The sequence below is a fragment of the Tamandua tetradactyla genome, chromosome 19, assembly GCF_023851605.1.
Source record: "Tamandua tetradactyla isolate mTamTet1 chromosome 19, mTamTet1.pri, whole genome shotgun sequence".
Taxonomy (NCBI): Eukaryota; Metazoa; Chordata; class Mammalia; order Pilosa; family Myrmecophagidae; genus Tamandua; species Tamandua tetradactyla.
The window spans coordinates 42525186-42550633 of NC_135345.1; the positions used below are offsets into that span (position 1 = coordinate 42525186).

General features: G+C 39.8%; 1 protein-coding gene across 20 annotated transcripts in view; it reads right to left on the bottom strand.

Annotated features, from left to right (window-relative positions):
- The window catches only part of RBM47 (RNA binding motif protein 47), a 192230-nt gene that overhangs the window by 114782 nt on the left and 52000 nt on the right, over positions 1–25448 (bottom strand). The window lies entirely within an intron of this gene.

The following is a 25448-nucleotide window of genomic DNA, read 5'->3' on the forward strand; positions in this document are numbered from 1 at the left end:
GGCCACATTAGATTTGAGAGTGGAAACCATTGTCGAGGATGGAAAATCAGTAAGATGGAAAGAAGCTCATTCCAGCCCTGCACTGATGACCTCTGGGAAATCAAGGCAATCAAAGAGAATTAAACTTCTCTATTGTTTAAGCCACTGTTATTTGGATTTTCTTTCACTCCCAACCACATCGAAGCTAATAGATAGTCTGCTATCCATCATAAAGGGTCCATAATTACATGAGACAAGTCTTTTCCAAAAATATCTTCTGCAAATGCTAGTCACATGAAATGTCTTGACGTAGAAAAAGGTGTTCTCTGGTTTAAAATAAGAATAAGTTGCCATAATAATTTTTTAAATATGGGACTCATATCTCCTATCTGGATAATTACCAATTAGCCTTAATCTGTAAGAGCCCTGAAACCTTCCTTAACTTTAACCCAATATTGCAGACTAATCTGATCATGTAATCATTTTTTTTATGAGGAAATCCTATGGAACAAATGCAGCACATTTTTTAAAATTGCACACGTTTGCAATGATTGACAACGTTAGATTGCATGACAAATCTTTTTTCAGTTTCTTAGTAACATCACTTGATAAAGGGCATTACTAGAGGAGATTGTAATGCTTTAAATCATCATCAGATTTTATTCTTGCTTTTCTATGATTCCAGCACTATAGCAAAAGTCCCCTCTTGGGGACTGAATCATGTCCCCAACAAGCGACATGTTTGAGTCCTAACTCTCCAGTCCTGTGGGTGTGAACCCATTTGTAAAGAGGACCTTTGAAGATGTTATTAGTTAAGGTGAGGCCAACCTGAATGAGGGTGGGCCTTAATCCAGTATGACTGGAGTCCTTATAAGCAACAGAAACCATATACCAGAAGTGGAAGCCGGAGGAGGAGACCCAAGGAGATGATCGTCATGGGCTGGAGGACCGCCAAAAAACCACCGTCAGAATACTACAGACTTTGCAGAAAGCACTTCCCTATTTTTAACTTTCAGCTTCCAGAACGGTGAGACAGTCAATTCCTGTAATCTAAGCCAACCAATCTAAGGTATTTGATATTGCAGCCCTGGCAAACTAAGACAGCCCTTTTTCTTTTTATATTAAGCAAGATCTACTTCTATGACAAGGGAGAGAAACTGTCTAAACCAAAGCATGAAAAGTCAGATGGCTTGTAGGACCAGGCAGTTGACAGATGAATGAAGTAAGCCAAGTGCAAGGTGATAGGAACAGTGTAGATGTAAACTGGAGAGTGTGTGCTCTATCCACAAGTATCAAATTTGAAAACTTTAAAATACTATGAAGCTGGGGTGCAAGGGTAGTTCAGTGGTAGAATTCTCACCTGCCATGCGGGAGACCCGGGTTCGATTCCCAGACTGTGCACTTTCAAAAGAAAAAAATCAACAAATGGTGCTGCAATAATGGGACAGTCACATGGAAAAAGTATGAAATGTGACCCCCACCATACAGCATACAAAAAATATATAATAATAAGGTGATGTGATGGTGGCTCAGTGGCAGAATTTTTACCTGCCATGCTGGAGACCCAGGTTCGATTCCTGGTGCCTGCCCATGCAAAAAAAAAATATATATATATATATATATTTACTATGCAGCCACACATAATAATATGTCCATGGCTCAATTATGCTGATGGCCCTTCGGTTTGCAACTCCTGGGTTATTTAAACACTTTAAAACATCCATTATTCATGCTTCCAACAAATATTAATTGAACACCTAGTACAGGCTAGGCACTAAAGCCAGGTTCTAGGTATAAGAGCAGTAAATATAATGCCTTCATGGTAGTTAGTCTGGATAGGGAGGCCAGGACTGAGCTGGCCTAGAAATATCAAGTTGCTGCCCTCAAGGAAGATATAGATAAATGGGATGCAGAGGCAGAAAGAGGGTTTTATGGAACATGTGACACAGGAAAAATACACAAGGAGCAGTGGAAATTTAGAAGATCCCTGGTCTGTCTGGGCTAATCAAGGAAGATGTGAGCCAAGTCCTGAAGGATGAGTAACAGTTTGCCGGGCCGACAGGGATGAAGAATGAAGAGAGGCATTTTCCAGAAAGAAGGAACATCCAATTCCATGGTGCAGGAACATGAGAAAGCACAGATTCTTTGGGGAATGACAACTAGTTGAGCACAGCCAGACTGAACGTGGGCAGTGGAGGGCAGCAGGACGCATGGCTGAACAAGGCTAGGAACCAGGCGCTCTCATTTTATCATGCAAAGAACCACTGAAGAATTTTAATCAGGAAAATGACATTATCAAAACTGCCTGGTAGAAAGATCACTCTGACCCCCAATGCAAAGGAACTAGAGAAAGGACGGTTAAAGGCAGGGTGACCTGTCAGGAGTAGACGAAGTCAGGAACCAGGAAAACAGATATGGGGAAGCTTGGCGGTCAAGGTCAGGGATGCAGAACTAGAATCATCGTAGCATTCAGCCATGGCCATGGGTGACACTGCCCAAGGGCATTATGTACGTAAAGAGAGCGTTGTTTTTTATGCTGTGTACTACTTTGATCAAAGAGAAAATGCGTTTGTATCTCTTTAAAAACTTTCGATTTCTCTCACCTTATTTTTTTTCTTGTTTTTTTTTTTTGCATGGGCAGGCACCGGTAATCAAACCCTGGTCTCCTGCAAGGCAGGTAAGAACTCTGCCTGCTGAGCCACCGTGGCCTGCCTTCACCTTACATTTTACATCACTTTACATTTCACATCATTTTTTATATTAACAAAAGCCAGGTGATTGTGCCTCAGTTTCCTCATTTGCAAATATGGATTATATTGGTCTTTCCCAGGGAGGAATTCCTTGAGTTAGGTACAGTACAGGTAAATACTTTAGCTCAATAAATATTAGCGATCATTAAAGCAGAACTAAACCTTAAGGAACAACTGGGCAATTAATTGATTGTGCAACTAATGACAGTTCTTCCTCTCAATGAACATTAGCTAGATTAAAATTTCAACTACAAAGAATAAGATACCTATATAATTGTCTTGGACTGGAGCAGGGGCCGGTTCCGTGGATCTTTTCAGAACCTTCTTCACACAGCCTCTTAAAAAAAGGGCCATAAGGGTGGGCCACGGTTGACTCAGCAGGCAGGGTTCTCACCTGCCATGCTGGAGACCCAGGTTCAAACCCCCACGCCTACCCATGAGAAAAAAAAAAAAAGGGCCATAAAAGGAAAAGTCGATTGTGATAATAAAAAGATATTTATTCCTTCTAGCCTCTATATTCTGGAGCACCTAGGAGGAAAAATCTGAGAGGATCGTATGGTAGCCCATGACAAACTCTGGGTTCTGTCCTATAACTCATTGTTGAAGAGTGCTTTGAAAACTGTTTTTTCCTGTCTTTGCTTTGTATATGTGCTATATTATATGATAAAAAAAGGTTTAAAAAAAATGGGGGGGGGAGCAGGCCACAGTGGCTCAGCAGGCAAGAATGCTTGCCTGCCATGCCATAGAACCCGGATTCGATTCCTGGTGCCTGCCCATGTAAAAAAAAAAAAAGGCCATAATATTTGCATATTACTGTTACTTTAAATTTATAAAACACTTCTCAGGTTAATTTTTTTTTTTTTTTTTTTTTTTAATATTCAGGGGGACCTGGTACCTGTGGGTGAAACTGACTGTGAAGAGGCATATAATAACTTTCTGGAGAGATGGAAATGTCTGCATCTTGACTGGGGCAAGTATTTATTAAAAGTCATCACATCACATGAAATGTGTGAATTTTATTACATGTAAATTATATGTTAATGAAGACTGAGCCAATATCAAAGCCACAGAAGTTGGGGTAAAGGAGGGCTCAAGGGGAAATGAATCTTTACATTCCCAAGAGAAGAGAAAAATAGAGCTGCACAAAAGAAGAACTTGCCTTAAAACCTAATTTCCAAAAATATCCTCTTTCTTTTAATGGAAGGAGTTGGCTAGGAATGTTAGAAACAAGTCTGAAAAACTGAGAATTCTTTACCCTCATCATCCCATGTTTAAAGACCAACACTAGGTTCTCTTCTCCTAGGTTCACTGGACAAGCTGCCCTCTTGTGGTTTCAATATATATTCCCTGAGCATAAAAAGTGGGCAGTTATTAAGTTATTTTAGGTAGCAATCCCACTCTGGCCACAGATATTTCTCGAGGCAACTGAGAGAGAGTATGCCAGCCTGCTTCCATACGAGGGGCTCATACATCTTTGTGGACTTGAGTCACAAGCCCAGTTTTAAGTAACTGAGAAAACGGAGTTGCCACAAAATCCATATGGCTTGAGACTGACAAATTCAAGAGGTTTTAATTCCAATGTAAACTGCCCCAATTTTAACGTACTTAAACCCATACTTTCACTTGCGCAATGTGGAATCAGAGGATCAAAAGCAAGCATGTGTCTCAAGCAAGGTCAGTGCAAATAAATTAGAACTGAAAGTTCTAATTCCACCAAATGTGAATATACTATTCAACATCCCCAGGATATCTTTGTACAAAGAAAACCACACCACACAGACAAATAGTACCCAAACACTAGTTTTTACTAGAACTGGCACATAAGATCGAGATATCGAATGTAACACATTACGCACTTTACTTAAAGGAAACAAGAAAGGAAGGAAGAGTGGGAAGAAAGGATGAGAGTGAAGGAGGGAAGGTAGAAGGAAGTAAACAAGAAGGAAAGGAAAGAAGGAAGAGAGGGAGAAAGACTCAAGTAACATATCTTTTCAAAAGTTAAATTAAAAAAAGAAGGTAGATGGGGGTGGTGACTGTAATTAACACCACCGAATGTATACTTGAAAGTGGTTAAAACAAAAAGTGTTAAATTCTATATGAATTACCACACAGAAAAAATTCTTAAATATATATAGAATTGTTGCATCACTCTTTTAGGAAGAAAGAAACAAGAGATACAAGATTACACAATTAAGCACTAACTCAAGCCGCAAGTTGTCTGTTTAGAAAGCAATCATCTTCATATAAGATCTCTTTTAAATGAATGCAGTTTATAGTCCCTAAGCCTTTTTAAAAGCACGGACATACATGGAAATAGTTGTTGTATTTCAAACAAATGGGATGTTAAAACATTCATCTAGTACAGATCCTGTAGCATCAAGATGGACTAAATCAACTTTCATCAAAGTTGGACTCCACCTAAGAAATGCCTAGACTATTTTATTCTAGTAGAATGATCTTTTCAAACCCAATCATACCATTTCCCTTCTTAAAACCCTCTGGTGGTTTTTCTTGGCACATGGAATAAAATCTAAAGTCCTTCCCAGGACTCCCGCTAGGAGCCTGCGGGACACGGCTCAGGTTTCTGCTCTGCTTCGCTCCTTACCTCTCTCGCATCCCTCATCCACTCTGGCCACCCCACGGACCCCTGGCTATTCCTCCAACATGCCAGCTTGTTCCCCAGTCCTGGTCTACGCATTCATTGCTGCCCCCCACCTGTGTTTCCCTGCCCAGCCCTCCCCAGATTCAGGTCTCCACTCAAACGTCACCTCCTCAAGAAGCCTGTCTCGATACCACTGTAAACACAGCCCTCCAGCCCCCAACCCTGTCACTCTCTCTCTTTTCTTCCACATTTTTATTTCTTCTTCTTTGCATTTATCACAACCTGACGTTTTAGTATGGTATTGATGTTTATTGTGTTTAATTATACATCTGCTCCACTGAAATGTGAGCTCTGGGAGGACAGGAGCCCTACTTTCCCACTGAGACACCCACAGCTCCGCCCTACGGTCACTGCTATTAATATGTGAAAAATGAAAGATCCCTATTTAGAGAGACAATAAGTACTTAAAGAAGCCCATTCCAACACTCTCTCACCATTAACAAGTCCTTCCTTAGGTCTACCTCAAGTCCTTCTTGTTGTAATAAAAGGCCTTCATTTGACTTCCAGACTGAGGGACAGTGATAGACCAACAACCTCTGGGAACTAATTCTGAGGATCACAGATCTTTGAAGGTGAAAGGTGTCTGAGTTACACCCCGACTCCACCCCTTTGTTTCCAAATGAGCAGAGGCCCAGAGAGGTTAGCTGGTTACTCCACACTCACACAGAAACGGTGAGCATCAGCAGGACCGGCGGCTTTCCGGGATCCAGGGCAGCACCTGACACAAAGGACGAGCTCAGCAAATGTGGGCCTGAGGAGTGAACTCCATGTGCTCATTCGACTGAATTCGACTTCCCCTCACGGCTGTCCCAACTACGTCTTCCTGTCCAAGAACCATTTCCAGTCCCTTGCGGCATCTGTCATTACTTCCTGTCCTCTCTCCATTTAAAGTGCAATTTGACAGTGTACCAGGCACAGGAGTATTTCCGGAGGCTGGCTTGCTTTCAATGTAATTTAAAGAGTCAAGCCTTAGACAATACCAGCTGGCTTAGATACTTCCTAGAAAAAGAGTGGAACACACACACACAAAAACAAATTTAAAAGAAAAATAAAAGGCAAGTAAGGGTCATGGGATGTATGAGTTTTTTCTTTTTATTTCTTTTTCCAGAGTGATGCAAATGTTCTAAAAAAATGATCAAATGTGATGAATACACAGCTCTCTGACGATATTATGAGCCTTGATTATACACCGTGTACGGAACTGTATGTGTGTGAAGATTTCTCAATAAAAATAGTGGAGGCCCACTTTTGGGGAGATAGGGAGAAAATGACACTGAGGATTCAATTTGTACTCAGCCTAAAGGGTCCATTTACTTTATAATAACTGCTCCTACTTGCATTAGTGTTTTCCGTACTCATTGCTGGCTCAGCACTTTACATTTTAATCTCACTGAACCCCCCCAAGATATACCTCATCTATAAGGGAAATACCACACTTCTGAAAAGCCAGGTTGTTGCAAAACCTGAAAGTGAACAAGACAACCTACAGATTTCATTTCTTCCACCATGCCTACGCATCCGTATGCTCTGCTGAAGAAATCGTGATGTGTGTGATTATGGGATGCTACCCCAGGCCAAGCAATACAAGGTCAATGTAACACATCACCTTTCTAAAATCTGAAATATTTTGTATTCCAAAACACATCTGGCCCAAAGGGTTTCAGAAGAGGATGTGTCTGGTTTCCATCAACACAGGAGTAGTCCGTGCAGTCACATACCTGATACGTGGCAAAGTTTGGATTCAAATCCATGCAGTCTCTCTCAACCAAAAGGACAAGCAAACTCACTGCCCTTCCCCTCTCTGAGTAGGGCATGGCTCCTGGGGCTGTAAAGCTTCCTGGCAATGTGGGACAGAAATCCTAGGAGGAGCTGGGACTCAGCATCAGGGGATTGAGAAAACCTTCTAAACCAAAAAGGGGAAGAGAGAAATGAGATAAAATAAAGTGTCAATGGCTGACGGATTTCAAACAGTGTCAAGAAGTTATCCTGGAGGTTATTCTTATGCATTAAATAGATATCCCCTTTTCAGTTAGGGTATGTTGGAAAGGCTGAAGGGAAGTGCCTGAAAATGTAGAGCTGTGTTCCAGTGGCCATGTGTCTTGAAGATGATTTATTAGTGCGGTTGTGTGATTGTGAGGGCCTTGTGTTTGATGCTCCTTTTGTCTATGATGTAGACAGATGAGTAGAACATAGGGATTGAAAATGAATGGGTAATGGGGGAACAAATGTTGGAATAGATTTAGTAGACCGAAGTGCTGATGATTCATGAAGGGAAGCGATGGGGGGTGTGGAAGGAAAATAAAGGAAGCGGGGCTGGAGTGCATTGGGTCGATGGAGGTGCTGGCGGTCCATGGGGTGGAGGCAGGGAGGTATGGTATGTATGAGGTTTTTTTCTTTTTTCTTTTTGTTTCTTTTCCTGGATTGATGCAAGTGTTCTGTGAAGCGATCATGGTGATGAATGTGCAACTATGTGATGATATTGTGAGCTATTGATTATATACTGTGCTGGTTTGAAAGGATGTGTGTACCCTAGAAAAGCCATGTTTTAATCCTAATCCCATTTTGTAAAGGCAGACATTTCTTCTAATCCCTATTCAGTACTGTATGTTTGAAACTGTAATTAGAGCATGCCCCTGGAGATGTGACTCAATCAAAGTGCTGTTTAAACTGGATTAGGTGGAGATGTGTCTCCACCTGGGTCTTGATTAGTTTACTGGAGTCCTATAAAAGAGGAAACATTTTGGAGAATGAGAAAGATTCTGAAAGAGCAGAGAACGCCACAGCACCAAGAAGCGAGAGTCCCACCAGCCAGCGACCTTTGGAGATGAAGAAGGAAAATGCCTCCCGGGGAACTTCATGAAACAGGAAGCCAGGAGAGAAAGCTAGCAGATGACACCATGTTTGTCATGTGCCCTTCCAGCCAAGAGAGAAACCCTGACTGTGTTTGCCATGTGCCTTCTCACTTTAAAGAGAAACCCTGAACTTCATCGGCCTTCCTGAATCAAGGCATCTTTCCCTGGATGCCTGAGATTGGACACTGCTTTAATTTCGACATGTTCTTGGCCTTAAAACTGTAAATTAGGGTGAGGCACAGTGGCTCAGCAGACAGAGTTTTTGCCCGCTATGCTGGAGACCCCGAGTTCAATTCCCAGTGCCTGCCCATGCTAAAAAACAAACAAACAAAAAAACCTGTAAACTAGCAACCTATTAAGTTCCCCTTTTTAAAAGCCATCCTGTTCCTGGTATATTGCATTCTGGCAGCTAGCAAACTAGAACATATACCAAGAATGGAATGATCATATGGTAAGAATGTTCGTTTTTGTATGCTGTTATGTTTAAAAAAATTAAAACAAAAATATCCAGGCAGTCTGACTCCATGGACCGTACCTGTGGCTGCTGATCGCAGTGCCACTCTGTAAATGATGCTGGATGTGATATGAAAAGTGATTATTGCCTCGACTGTTTTCCCAATGTGGCTCCAGGAAACATGACTCGGTCTCCTGTCGTCACCCACGAAGGCTGATCTGCACTAGTGATGACCCCAGCTGAGTCACGGTTCAGGGGTGGGAACCCGAGCGCAGCGGCCTTCCCACGCAGCCAGACCCCACATCTCGGAAGAGGGCTCCCAAAACTTTTAGTGACAAAAACTTTCACCTCCCTAGACCCTTCCTCAGGAGCTTCTGGGAAACACCTGCTGGAGAACTGGGATAATCGTTCACCTTCTTTTTTAGATTACACTATGAGGAGGGAGGGGAGGCTGTGGCGAGGGTGGGAGTGTGTCATACAGGTCTTGCATGTGTGCGTGGACGTGCATGTGTGAGAGCGGATGTTGATTACAAACTGACGCTTCCCTGCTGCCCAAATGCAGAGCATTTATAAAATGTGATTGTTTTTATTTCTATCCCCGAAACTAATTATTCATGGAAATAAAAAAGACACTTAAGGGGGTGCAAGGGTAGTTCTCACCCACCGTGTGGGAGACCCGGGTTCGATACCTGGTCCATGCACTTCCCAAAAACCAAACAAGCAAAACAAACAAACAAACAAAATTCAACAAATGGTGCTGCAATAACGGAATACTCACATGGAAAAATAATGAACTGTGACCCACCACACAGCATACAAAAAAAAAACAAAACAAAACAAACAATTTGGGTTTTCAGTGCTCTTAGTTCGCCAAGTACTTCAGGTTTACTCCATTCTTTAGATCTCAAATGTCAGCTCAAATGTCACTTCCTCAGGGAAGCCTTCCCTAACATCCCAAATTAGATCCCCCCCCACCTTTTATTCTCTCTCACATCTCCCTATAAGCTTCCTCTTGCAGCACTCATCACAGTCTGTTATTAAATACTTGCATGTTTTATTTTTTCACTGTCTGGCTGTTCCACCACCAGACTGTAATCTCCATGAAGGCAGAGGTCTTGTCTATTTGCTCACCTCTGTATCTCCAAATTCTAGCACAGCCCCTGACACAGCCTAGCTGTTCAATAATTCACCCTAGGAAACCCAGATGTGGCCAGCACTTCACCAGCAGTTAGTTACACATGAGGTCTTCTTCCACCTCTGATTTGTGAAAGTCTTATTGCCTGGACAATTTAATTTGGAAATTCATCCTATGCTGCCAAGCAAAGTGTTAAATGCTATAGTTTTGAACTCTAGCTTAATGTTATTATTTTTATCTAACCTTAAAACTGTTTAAATCATCTTCCCAATCAAATGTATAAGCACACTGAGGTTGGGCATGGTAAATTATACTACTTTGAATCCCTCAAGGCCCCTGGAGTGGTGTTTGTTTGTTTGTTTGTTTTGTCTTTTTTTTTAATTGACAAAACAATGTACCAGCACATACATTCTTAATAAACAAGCATTCTATATGGCTCACAATATCATCACATAGTTGTATATTCTTCACCATTATCATTTTTTTGGAGTGGTGTTTTGGACCTATTTTTTTTATATTGTTGCTTCATTTAGTCCTTAAAATGGGTATTTTTATTCTCCTTTTTTTACAGATGGGAAAACTGAGGCTCAGAGAAATGAAGCGACTTGCAGTTATTATGAGGCTGAGTTAGGATTTGAATCCTAATATGTCTGACTCCAAAAAAAGCTCTTTCCTTACAAAAGAGGTTATCTAATCAAACAGGTTCAGAAATCATTTTTCCTCCCTGGGAGCTTTGGGTCTTTCAGCTGTTTTATCCTATGTTATTGGATTCTATGATTTTTAACATTTAGACATTTATTCAATCACTTATGCTAAAAAATATAGAATATATTAAGCACCTATTATGTCTCAGGCACTTTGCTAGACTGTGGTGAACAGGGCAGGCACTGCCTTTTGTTTGTGCCATGTAACACAGCATACTATGCTACTATTACATAGATATTATTTTGCTCTCAGTAATAGTGGTTTCTTCAGAAGCTACTTAACCAAGCGAGAATATAAGCTCAGAGAAAGCAGGATCTCTGCCTGCCTCATTCACCCATCTGACACATGGAAGGTGCTTAATATTTTTTGAATGCGTCTAACGAAATCAGATTGTATTTCCTCTAAGAATTTCAGGTTGCAAATAGGGACTACAGTACAGCTAGCCTGTAATGTGGTTGTGATTTCCACAATAATGTATCAAGTTACAACGGCATGGGATGCGTCACTTCACAAATTAAGCAGATCGACTTCTATTTCCCCTCAAAGCCCCAAAGTGCAGGATACTGTCAAATGAGAAAGTCTGAGGCAAACACGGAAGGCTTTACATATTTTTTTAAATGAGTTGAATGCCACGGAAGAAAAGACTTAATGCTGTCTAAATATGGAATATAGGTTCTAACTTTGTTCATAAAAGTGACCAACACTATGGCAGAGTATAATCTTGATTCAGCAAAGCCCTCTTTCCCTTCATGAAATAGCCCCTCCAGCAACCTCCAGGTCCCACCCAAATAGGGAAGACCATTGGTGGTGCAAAAAGACTGTTGCTCATGTTTTGCTAAGTCAGGCCTTTATTACAGTGTAGAAAGAACACTTGTTCCTGGTTTCTCAATTCCTCATTCCTTCTGGTGGCAAAAAATAGACCCCAACCCTGGTTCCAAAGCACAACCCACCAGTGAGACAGATAACACCGTGTTCCTTCAAATCTATATATTTCAAGCAGTTTCTTGTGTTTTCACTTAATTTTTGGTCAATTACTTAACAAAGGATGTTAGATTGATCAGTGAGTGGGTCTGTGCATCATTCACCCATATCCACGCACTCACTCTCGATGCATCACTCTGTTTTCCGCCCTGACCCTTGTAGAGGTTTCTCAGCCTCACAGCTAAAAACCTGACCAGTCAGCTGAAATGCTGTTGTCAAAACACATTTTGACAGCAAACACTCGAAGTATTCACAATTGTCAGGAATTTCCTAACATGCTCAAGGTCACTGCCAGTTAAAAGTTTCGCCAGCATCACCTGAGGAATCTGAATTCACTCCATGAAAAATGCAGAAAACTCCTACAATGCTTTCAACTCTCACTGAGGTCAGATTTTAAAATATGAGGCCATGAGAATTCTGATTTATGGTTGCCTCTGCTTTCCCAGGTACAGGTATTTGAGGAGTGCAGTTTCACACGGCCCACTGCTTTCTTCCCTTTCTCAAATAACCGACTGAAAGTGTTTTGCCAGTTTCGAGTCCTTAAAAGAGTCAAATGGGAGCTCAAAATACCACCAATTCCTTAGGCTGAAGTGACCCATCAATCCCTTGGTCCTCTCCCAACGCCACCCTTTGGTCATCTCCAAGCTGGTGGTGGATAGTAGCACCTGCCCATCGAGGCCTTGTCTGGAGCAGCCACCTGTGTCTCCCATGCTACTCACGCATCTGGTTTTCATATTTTCTCTGTGTTGTATGTACTTATCTTTGTCCTCTTTGTTGATCACCATGACAAACCACAAGTCAATGCTCTTTGCTTTTTCCCCATTATTTGCCACATTTGCAGCACTGGCTATGTGCTGGGCACTGCATTAATCCTGATCATGTATCTTTTTCTATCCTTCCCCAAAACCAAGCAAGGTAAAAGGTTAAACCCACTTTCAGTGAAGGAAATTGAGGCTCCGAGGGATTGTTTTCTTAGAAAACTTGAAAGTGGTAGGCTAGGACCTAAACCAGACCTTTCTGGCACTATTCCATTATCTTAAAGTAAGGAATGCTTCCACTAGATCAGAAATCCTTGTCATTCATTCGTTCAGCCATTCAACACATTTATTAGAGCGCCAAAATGCATGGTTCCCTCGATAACTTGAAAACTGTTCCTTCCATTCTACAGCATGCCAAATTTTACATTTTAACATTCTTCAAATAATCAGTGTGTGGATTTGCTCATTTTAAAGCCATATTAATGGGGTGTTTAGGGTAGTTCAGTGATAGAATTCTCACCTGCCATGCGGGAGACCTGGGTTCAATTCCCCACAATAAGGGGATACTCACATGGGCAAAAGAATGAAATGTGACCGTGCCCTACAGTATACCAAAAAAACCAAAAAGTAATATTAAATCAATTCAGCAAACAAGCCCTTTGAAAGAATTCTATCTGCAAAATCCAGTAGAGCTATACCTCAATAGAAACCACCTGGCTCCAAGGCCAGCAGGCCTCAGTGTGATTAGACTGATTAACATGATCCGAGAAAAAATGTGATTGTCAGAAGGAAGGGTGGTCCTCCTTGGAAGCCTAAAACAAGCAGAATGTGGTCACTGAGATGACCAGTGCCCACTGGAGCACAGGCCTGGAGAGGGACTTCTGAAGTTACTGGACTTCAGAAGGTTTCCCGTCCCGAACTATCCTACTACTGCATAGAGGTTGTACCAGGCTCAGGAGTCAATGCTGTTAAATTTAGAGTCCTTCTCCTCAGCTCTAATTCAATGCTCACCCAGTAGTCTTCTGACTATGATACCCCCCACTGCCCAGGTTGCCATAGGCAAGACAGCACACTGATTTCCCAAAGTAACTTCATTTCCAGTATTTACCAGATACTGATGGAGGGTCTACTCCAACCCATCGTGTGTTGGGATTCCCCCAGATCTTTTGCTCCCTGGGCCTTACAATAGTGGAACTCCGCCTCATTCCTACCATGCCCCCCTGATTTTAAATGGAGCCTCATCTTATCAGTGAGTTTGTCAAACACTCTGCTTTGGCAATCTGTTTAACCCATTGTGGGTACAGGGTGAACAAGAGGTAAAATAGCAAATGTAATCTAATACATTCAGGGTTTTAAAAAAGGTTTCAAGAAATAAAACAATAGGTTTTATTGTCAAACCAAAGTCCTCACTCCTTTGCCCCACATATTCTCAAAATGAAGTCACAGAAACTTAGATTCTGCCCCATGAAAATCCCACCATGTAATATTCAGATCAGCTGAAGTTAGTTAGCCCAAGCTAGCGTGAATATTTCTGAAACACTAACACAGCTCTTACCTCAATGACTTGAGCAAATGGGCGCTCAAAACTTTTATCAACAGCCTGTTCTGGCTTTTTCCAAGGAAACGTCTATAGATGTTTTTAGGTACATAATACATTGTTCCTTACAGCAGAAAACACACCATATTCACACATTTCCTTTCCATTTATGACTCTTTCCTAAAAATGAAAACTTCTTGTCAGTAATATACTTATTATACCAAATAGCACTGGTTCTATAAATAAGGCTGCTCAGAGGCAACAGTATTCTTGGGAGAGAAAAAAAGCAATAAAGACTTCACTCTAAGGGGTGAGAGTCATTTGTTGAACATGATGCTTTATATACCATATTCCCAAAAGGGTGATGTCTAATAATGGTAAGGAGATGGGTAAGCAGGGAGTTTTGAATGATACAAAATGAATGTATCCATGTATTATATGAGACTGCCAATTTTCCGCTGTTGCTAAAATCAAAAGCACATTTTTAGTGTGACTGCTGACCTCTGAGCTTTTCACCACCCATCTAGGTTGATTCCAAAATAAATTCCTTTTTGCTTCCTAAACCACATTTGAACAATGGCCACTTTATGCTTTCGGGTGCTTTCTTTTTTTTTTTTTTTTCCCCTTCCTTCCCTGCCACCCCACCAAATGATTAAATGATTGTAAAAGCTGTAAAATATTCTACAAACATTGCGTCTGTGTTGTTGCAATCACCCTGCAGGATCGCCCATGGGCCAAATTCTTATAACCATGCCATTTTAGAACTGTGAAATACCTTAGATACCTGCTAGTTCGACCTAGATAAGAAAACAGATTTGGGGGTGTAAGGTGACTTGTCCAAGGTCATAAGGGCCAGTCATTGAGGAGTCACTGCCCACTCGGTAGTGCTCAGAGAAGGTAGCATCCACCAGGCAGAACCTGTGTGGACTCCCACGTGCTAAGCTCCCAGCTTGGACTTGCCTCATCCAGAGAAGCACTAACCACCCTTCTTAGTTGTGACTGTTAGCAAGGCTACTTCCTGAAATTAAGGCAAAGGAGGGACAGAACAGCAGTGGCACATCCCTCAAGTACCTCTTCTGGGGGGCATACTTATAGCTTCAAATGTTTGACAGTTATGAAAAATACAAGGTGTCGAGGTTGCCCCATCTAAAGACCCCAGCTAGAGCGCAGTTCCCACTGTGCAGTTAGGTGTGGCCATTTGATTGAGTTCTGGCTGATGGAAGGAGAGAAAGCGAGTGCAAGGCTGTCAGGCCTATCTCATCAAAATAAACCAAGCACTCTTCTGCCTCTTCCCTCTGGCTAACTGGGAGGATACTCTAGACGTCATATATTAGAAAAAGCAAAGCCACTGTCAATTAAGAGAAATTAATACATGGAGGTGAGCCATCCAACAACCTGCACGCCCACCCTAGACTGGTACCTAAGAAAGAAATAATTTTTTTTTTTTGGAAAACCGCTGACACTTTGGAGTATAATATGTTGCTGATACCTAGCCTCTCCTAACTAATACATGAATAGTCTCTTAAGATTGGGAAAAGTATGACTTTAAAGTAGAACAAATAAACAACATACATAACACATCTATTGGTTTATCATCAAATACAAAGTAACAGGCAGGAAACAATAGGATTTAAGTTTGTTCTTGAACACAGGAAATCCTTCACCTTACTTTTTTCAAAAGATCATTTATAAGTTACTTTTTGAAACACAGTGTCTTTTCCAAAGAAAGAATGTTAGAAATGATGTTTGGGACCCTAACCTCTTGCAGGCCTCTGAAACCTAGGGAACCTGGGGTAGGGTGGGCTGGGGGTGGGGGTCTTATGGAGGGAGAAGTTTCTAAACAAGGGCTCTGGTGGCTGAAGGCCTAGAAAGAAGGTTCTGGGATGCATAGCTCTAGCAGTGGGAGTCGGGTAGGAATTGAGACAACACCAGGAAATGTTCCTTCCAACAACCTAATTCTTGATGAGAACACAAAATCCATTTGTCCACAGATGCAACACTCTTTGTCTTATACTTTATCAAGGGAGGCAATGAATTCAGCTAAGCCACAGTGTTTCTGATCTGATCCAAAATGGCATTTTCACTAATGAGCTGTGAAGGTATTTTTTCATTCATTTATCCTGAGCTCCCCCAATAGTGCTAAGCAGTACTCAGCATGCCACTAGATATGTGAACACCTCAAGGACACACATTTGCAGTGAACTTGTAGCTGGAATGGATCCACCATGCCGATGCTGGGCCGGGCTATTAATCCTTTAGTTGTAGGTTTATGGACAAGTCTGGGGTTCTTGGGAAAGGGATTAGCAGGACCAGGCTGGTCGGTGGAGATTCCTGATAGGCTTGGAGCAGCAGCTATCCACCAACAGGCACAGAAGGATTTCAATATTTAACAACTATGACAGTACCAGTGCATGCAATTATTTATCAGTTGTGGTTACAATCCAGCTGTGTGAACTTGCATAACTTTTTACTTATATTTTCTGAGCCTAAGTTTACTGCAAAACGAGGAAGAGAACACAAATATGAAAGCACTTGGCACAACGACTAATATTTAGTAGGTGCTTAGTAAATGCTAGTTTCCTTAAACCCCCTTCTCAATTCACCCCATCTTCAGAGAAAACCCAAGGAACAGAGACTAAGGTGAAGGAGAAACAGAGGGTAAATGACAAGGACATGGAAAAAGAACAGGGTGCATATGGGAAACATAAGAAAAAAGAAAAGGCAAAGAGGAGCTTGGAGGAGGCTGCTGCACACTTAGGGAAAATTCTGATCCAAGAATAAGTTGATGGCTCCAGGGACAGGACTTACCAACCGAAACTAGACCTTTGGATGAGCTGGGTGGAATCACTTCCTGGAATTTGGAATCAGTTACCTACCAGAAGCTCTGTATCATGTTGGAAATAGGACTCAAGGAACACGTTCTGTTGTCAGTGATATTAGATCATTCCCCAAATGATGCGATCATTTTTCTCCGAGAAGCAATGGAGTGGGTAAAAGTCAAATTGTCTTGGTTCATATTCTAGCTCTATCAGTTACTGGTTGTCTGCCCTTGAAAGTCATTTAACCTCTATACTTCATTCATTTCTTCATTTATTCACTTTTTTATTTGTACCATGAAGATGGTATAATTTTTTTCGTTTGTACAATGGAGATAATTAAAGGATCTACTTTCTGGTTAATAAGGATGACAAATTAACATAGGCAAAATACTAAGAGTAGTGTGACTGCTAAGAACCAGATATACATTAGCTACTCTGTGTTATTATTCATTGGTGGCATCATGATGAGAACTAGATTCAAGAATAAAAAAGTTCTGCCAATTGCTAACAATTTAGGGATTTTAGGAAAGTTACTAAGTGGCTGGACCTCAGAGTAGTTATCTGTAAAATGAGGAACTGAATTATAGCTAACATTTATTGATCACTGACTGTGTACCTATTACCACAAAAATGGTAATAGTATTGCTCAAAGCAATACTTAGAGGAAGATTCTGTGATCATGCCCATTTTCCAGAGGAGGAAATTGTGTTTTTAAAAGGTTCAGTCTCTAACTCAAAACCACAAAGCAAGGAAGGGTCCCCCAGGGTTTCAAGCCAGCCAGTAAGACACCAGCTTCTGCGATCTTAACACTGCACTCTATTATGTGTGAATCCAAGAATCTTGGTTTGTTGGGTATCACATATGCTGTTAACAGCACAGCAAAAACATCTAATGAATTATTGTAACCCACGTCCATGAAATCCAAAGAAATGTAGGGCAAGCCAAACAGAATCAAAGCAAAGGTCAGGGATTGTGGTTTCCATGACTTGGAATGGGGCAAAAAAGGTGCAAACTAGAAGCTACTGCCAGAACAACCAGAGACCACAAGATTAAAATCACAATATCATTTAGAAAGTTATCTTGCTTTATGTCCCTGTAGAGACAATCTAAAGGAATACCTATATAGTAAACCATATGTAATATATTAAGCATATTACATACAATAATAGACATATATATGTCTATTGATTTTCATTATGATTTCAAAGACTTGTTCTTGAAAAAAATTAAAGTCCCAAATAAATAAAATTTAGACAAAAGAATCCCCAAAACATTCTTTTTTGAAGTTGTCTTTGCCATATTCTTGGATAGGAATTTTCAACATCTTAAAGATGTTATTTTTTTTTCTGAATTAATTTATAAATTTAACACAGCTGGCCACTTCCAAAAATATAACAATATAATGTTGTTTATTTTGGAGGGTGTTTTTATATGTCTGCTTCTGGCTGAGGGGCTACTAGCACTACCAGATACTGAAGCAGATATTGAAAATCAGATATTGAAAGTCTCAATAAATGAAATAGTGTGGTTCAGGATGAGTATAACCTAATCATAAACCTCAAATTATTATTTTTTAAAATTTTCAATCAAAAATAGCCAAGTGCATAAGGACAGCACAAGTAAGAACCAGCAGAAACAACAGGATACAAAATTAAACTCATAAGGACTCCAGATGTTGATATTTTGAGACTCCAGATGTTAATATCATAAGCAACAACTATGCTTATGATATTCCAGGACATAAAAGCGAAGACCGAAAATTTTTTTCAGGAAATAATGAAAAATTATATAGACTTGAAAGATAATCAAATAGAATTTCTAGAACTAAAAAACACTGCAGCTGATATTATGAATTCAGAGGATAGATTTAATATCAAATCAGAAACAAATGAAACATTAATGAACTTTAAGATAAAGCAGGAAAAAAAATTCAGATTGAAGAATGGAGAGACAAAACGATAGAAGACATGGAAGAGAAAAATAGAGAACAAGTAAAAGGGTTTTAATACATATTCAGAATCCCAGAGAGAAAAATGAGTGGATCAGAAACAAAATTCAAAAAGAAAACACATGAAAATTTGACAAATACAATGAAAGAAGTCAGTCCACAGAAGCGAGAAGGACAATGAATCCTACACAGGATGAGTTTTAAAAATCCATTCCCAGATATATCAAAGGGAAACTGCAAAACACTAAAGACTAAGAGGAAAATCTTAAAAGCAACTAAGGAGAAATGCCATTATCCTCAAAGGACTATTGACAATTGCTGTCTTAGCACTAACAATGGAAGCCAGAAAACACTTGATTAATATCTTCAATGTGTTGGGCAGTGGGGGATGGGTTTCAGCAAAACTACAAACTTAGAATTTCATCTGCCCTGAAAATATCTTTCAGAAATGAAGTGAAAATAAAGACATTTTCAGTCTAATACGGAGTGAGATAACACGTGTCACAAGTAAACTGTCACTTAAAAGATATTGTAAAGAGGCACTTTAAGCAAAAGATAAATGATCCAAGATGGAAAGTAGGAGAATATAGGGTAGAATAAGGAGAAATAAAAATGACAAATTTAAATAGACACTGCCTACATAAAACAACCATGATAATGCCTTATGGGGTTCTGATATACATAAATAAATATTTAATAAAATGTAAAAGTTTATACATAAAAAGAGACAGGGAATTCAAATACATGGCAAGACTAGCACAAAAGTTAGAAAGGACATAAATGGACTTTAATAAGTGATGTTGAGTCACAGTTATCTAGAAAAAATTATCATATCTTATACCAGGATAAGCCCCAAATGGCTCAAATATTTAAATGTAAAAAATTATACCACCAAAGTTCACAAAAGAAAACATGACAAGATTCTTTCACAAGCTGGAAATTAAGAAGACGTTTGTACTATGTCTCATAATCCAAAACCAAAAAAAGATTAATTAAGTTGAACTACATACAGAATTTTTAAAAATCATAAACAAAATCAAAAGGCAAATCATAGAGAATACCCACAATTTAAATCACAGAGCTAATTTCCATAATATATAAAAGATTAATATATACATATTATATATATACATGTATACATATAATATATACATTAATCTGTACATAATATGCACAGATTAATAAAAAACAACCAACAAACCAATAGAATAATATGTACAGGATATCAGATAATTAACATATAAAGAAGTACCACTGACCTCTAATTTTATGAACATATTTAAATTAAAACTGCACTAAAATATCATTTCTCACCTATTAGCTTGGCAAAAATAAACAAATTTGCTACTGCCAAATCTGTGGAGTAATTGGAACTGGTACTCTCCTACATTTCTGGTTGCAGTATATATTGATAGAACTTCCATGGGGTATACTTTGGCAAAATCTGTTATAATTACTATTGCAAAAACTCTTTAAGCTAGCAATTATACTGTGGGAAACTTATCCCGCAGATATATTTTATGCCTGTGAAATGACACATTTACAAGGTTATTTATTACAGCACTGTATGTAGTAGCAAAAGAATAGAGACAAACCAAATGTCCATCAACAGGGATCACATTAGATAAATTACGGTACATCTATACAATGGAATATTATGTCGCTATGAAAAGAAAAAATAAAAGGCAATGTAGAAGCTCTCAACATACTGACTGATATTGAGAGATCTCCAAGATATATTGCTAAGTAAAGAAAAATGAGTTGCAGAACAATTCATCTAATTAATATTCCACCTTTTGTGGTACACAGGAGAAGGAAGTAGAAACTATAAGTACATTTGTTTAAATAGCATAAAAGCAACTCCCAAGGGATGTTTGAGAAATTAAGAACAGTTGATAACCAAACCTAGCTTATTTGCCTAAAACAACTTAATATAATGAAGTTTTATCATCATTATACAATTCTTTGTTGAGTTAATTCTCTGTAAGACTTGTTTACTCATTTAAAAGTAGAAATAAATTGAAATTCATCGTAAAATTATGGAAGTGTTTTCTATCCCTAGTGAGAACTAAACAAGAGAAAAGTTCATCTGATAAACATGCATTTTTTTAAAGGACATAAAATTCCAACAGCAGTTATCTCAGGATAGTGCAATTACAGATAATTTTTATTTTCTCCTTTATATTCTCCTTTATGTTTCTTTAGTAGCCTGTAATATTTCTATAATTAGATTTTAATACTCTTAATAAAATAAATACTACAAAGAGAAAACTGGCTACAGTGCTTAAGAAAAAGGGAAGAAACTTTTGAGTGTAATTATAAAACGGAACATGTACTGAGAAAGATAATCGGAATTTCCATTTCTGCTAAATTTTACAAAATAGCATTACACATCTTTGGTTTAACTTTTCATCTGTCAAAGGCTAAAATGGGGATCAGATGACCTTTGCCACAAGGTTGTCCTAGCAACTGAAGAGCAGGGCTTAGAAATATGGGGTTCATTTAAATAATCAGAAACCATGGAGCTGACTACACAGTTAAAAAGGACCCATTTGTGCAAATGGGATTCAGTTCTGAGGCCTCTATGCAGGTGCTGTGGGCTATTAGACTTTTGAGATTATAAGAGAATAAGAAGCCCTGTACTCTAAAGTCTCTACAGAGAATACCATTTCATTATTTCAGAAATAATCTAACCAAAGCTAGCATTGTGAGGAAACAAGCTTTTCTAGTTAAGAGGATCAAGTTCGATAATGATTTTTCTAACAAACTTTGAAGACTTATTTGCTCAATCCCAGTGAACAGTAGGGGACACCCTGCTGAGACAGGTGAAGAAGTTAAGAGGAAGAAAGAATTTCCAGATTCTAAAAAGCTCAATGGAATGGCTTTCCAGACAAACGTGGGTCCTATCAGTATGTTTTAGAATATCACAATCACAAGATCTCAGATGGCAGCAGGGGGAAAAGAAAAGAGCAAGGCAACTATCAAAACCAGTTTTGAAAATATTGAAAGATAGAAGGAAAGAAGAAAAAATTAAGAGAAAGTCAGATAAGGTACAAATGTGATCAAATCATCATTTTCCTGTAATTTGGGAGTTGAAATGGACTTCAGAACAATGGTTCCTAACTGGGGTGCAATTTCCACCGACCCCACCCCCAGAAGACATTTGCCAATGCTTGGTAACATTTTTGACATTTTTGGTTGGACTTTTTTCTGCAAGCCTGGGGACAAAACTGGGGTGGGGAAGCTACTGGCATCCATAACTACTGGCTACACCGGGTGAAGCCAGGGATGTCGCTAAACCTCCTACAGTGGCAGCAACCCCCACAGTCATTCAAAACATCAACCATGTTGAAGTTGAGAAGCCCTGATCTTGACCCCACAGAAACACTCAGCAAACACTATAATTCTCAAAGGGAACATTTTGACCATAGCCACCTATAAGGAAATATCACTGAGTCATCTGGGGCATATTAGCAGGGCTATCTAAAAAGAGGTAGCACAGCGTTAGCCAGCATCAGTGTACTATTTAATGGACTTACTCTTAAACTCCCTTGAACTACTATGAGCAGGGCCATCTGTATAGCAGGGTGACCAACAGGACTGTTGTGGTTTTAGCACTGAAGAAGTGAAGCCACACTGTCAGCCAACAGAATAGGGCCATTTGGTCATTTGGCATCTTATTTCATTTGAAGAGAAAGTCTGATTCCTTGATTGGTTTTCTCTGAGCCTTTGCTCACCCATTAACAGGCTCCTGAGACCTGGCTCCTGGAGGAAGGAAAGGGTTTTATGTCTCAGGTGCTCTGCCGGCTAAGACAGAAGAAGGTAGGGGCTGATGTTTGAGCCTGGAGGCTGGTGGCCACTACGCCCCAGCGGGAAGGTAGAGATGCCTTTTGATACCTCTGGCTTGTCAACAGTTCATCATGTTCTACCTGTACCCAGGGCAGTAGTGGTTGCTCTTTTGATAGGGACACTGGGGAGGAAACACTCCTACCCTGGAGACACAGAGCTTTCTGGAAAGTAGGGTATTCAAGCAATGTTGCTGGGGACAGGAAGTGCCCTCCTAAGCATCTTTTCTATTCAGTCCAGGCCAGTGAATGTATTCCTTAGGCCCTAAATGCTTTCCCCTTATCCTTCCTAGATTATACTCTCCTATCAGCCCATTTCTTACAAAAGTGAAACATTCTAACTACTATTCCCTGATCAACCGACGTAACTATATATGAAAGCGTTTCATAAACTGTAAAATACCAGACAAATGTAGCATACTGTTAATGTCCTATGGGAAATCATTTTTGCCTTTGAAGTTATCATTGTCTTTCTTCATCAAACACTACGCGGCAGGCACTTCTATATGAGCTTTGCATATGTTATTCTCATATAACATTCACAAAAATCCTATCAAATATTGTTATTATCATACTCATTTGACAGATGAAGAAACTGAGGCATGGCACCATTATATGACTTTCCCAGGGTCAGAGTGATGCTAAGAGAGTAGACTCAGGCAGGCTGGCTCCAAAGCCCATGCTGGATGCTGCCAGTCACTACAGCCATCCCAGGAGAAGTAGGGAGGTTGCTCAGAAATAATGCCCCTGATGGCAATGAATCATTAACTTCCAGCCCATCCCACACATTAGGAGGCCTAAGGGTCATGTGCCGGAGTAGAAACCCTATGTGAGTCACCCATGAACACATGACTGTGCTCTTAGTTCCGTATAGGCTTGCTTCCTGAAATTGCCTTCCTCGAGTGCTGAGCCAATGGAGGCACTGGAACTGCTTTCAGTTCTGGGAAAGAGGCTGACCCCATTTAGTAGGGTGACTGCGTCCACCCAGCAACTCTCTGCATGCCTGTGACGCTCATCTAACACAGCAAGGGGGACTTCCTCAAACTGGAAAATGCCTGCTCAGGAGGCTCCTTGACAACAGTCCGTCTGCAGACTGAGTATCTCACACACAGCCCTAGAAAGATCAGGGAGTTCATAATTACACAAAGACAGTTCTGGAAAATAGTTCATACAGCTGTCCAAAAAAATGCAGAAAGTGTACTGGGTACCTGGTCATATTCTATGAGAAAATAAAGATGTTCCCCTCTAACACTTATTCCCTCCCCTGCTCTCATTTTGTTAAAAAAAAAAAAAAAACTTGTCCTTCCTTCCCTGATCCTTGCACTTTATGGTGTCCATGCTTTAAAAAAAGATGTCTAGAATAACTTATAGTCACAAAGGAACAGAAATGCAGCCAAACAAGAAACTAAACACCCCAAATCTCTGCCTTATCAGAGACATTTTCAAACTCTGGAGTTTTAACTTACTTCAGCACAAATCTCATGATTAGATGAATAACACTCAAAAATAATTGAGTGTTATTTTTTGATAAAGAAATCAGCAAACACACACATGATTTTTCTCCCCTGGCACTTAATAGATGTTTGTTGAGTGTATAGTTGCCTTCTGACTCCTTTTTATAAATTCATTCACTTTTACAGTTTTCATTTCCTTGGCAATTTCTTTCTACAGCCTTACCTTGTGTGAGTGTTTATTTAAAATCCATTGTCTTTATATGTGAAAACTTTTCTTTTGCAGTTTTTTTCTATAAACTTCTCTTTCATTGTAACTTCTAGAGTCACTGTACTACTTAGGCTATCAAGAGTATAAGAGACTTAACATCTCTATGTCTCAATTGTTCCATCTGTAAAACGGAATGATAGCAGTACTTGCTGTGAAGATAGAAAGATGACACACATGATGTCTGGTGCATTGTAGGTGTACAAAACACCACAGCTAAGATCAATGAACAAAAGACTAAAATCAAACAGGAGCTATCGGTTCAGATGATCTATGCAGATGAAATTCTATTTACAACTTTTAAAGGTGATTATAAATAAGAAGATCTGACTTCATAGGGAGCAAGATGATCTAAATTATGAAATGACCAGAAGAGAATTCACTGGGTCCATTTTGTGGAGGTCATTCAAATTAGAGCACTTCACCAAACACCTGGATAAATCCACACTAACAAATAAGCTCCGGGAAAAACTTCTGAAGTACTTTTCTTTGCTGACTTTTCTCCAATCATCTTGATTGGATGGGATGAAAATAGACTTTACAGTAATTCTTGACCAGCAGAAAGGCAAAATATTACTGTACAAAGCATTACTTATGCAAAATCTAACAATTTTGTTTTGAACTCAGAAATGCTTTTAGAGTACTACAAATTCTAACTCAGTCTAAGCTCCAACTTGCCAAATATCATGAGCCTCTCCCCTCTAGCAAATCTTTCTCCAAGTATATACTCTGTTAATTAGCAAACTCAAATGATTCCACCTCTGGATATTTTCTACATTTCTTATTTTCACCTAAAAAAGAAATCTTAGAATCCAAGTGACTTACCCATATGCTTGAATCCTTTCCCCTCCCTCATTTTTGTCTTCTGGGTTTCTAGTACCTTCTCAGTTGAAAATAATAATCCAACTAAACAAGAAATGAGTTTAGGTTCCTCATTTGAAAGCTATCTCTATCCTCTTCCTGTTTTCGGGGTCCAAAGAATTCCTCTCCACACTAGGATAAGCCTGTGGAATCCCAGGCACATGAAGGTGAGATAATTAGGAGGAAAGCTGAACGGGAGGCTCTATGATGGAGGATAAGGGAAGGGAGCTTGAAATTGTGGTTGCCAGGGTCCCTCAACCAATCAACCAATTGTGGCCCACATTCACCACACTGCCAGTGGTGTCAGCTGCCCTACTCTTGTCATTTGGAACGCCTCTCACCTTCCCTACAGGGGCTTACTTCCCAGGGCATGGCAAAGCAAGGTGTGATTCATGACCCGCCTCAGCCCTGGGCTCCTAACTGACCAGCTCCACAGCCCCATC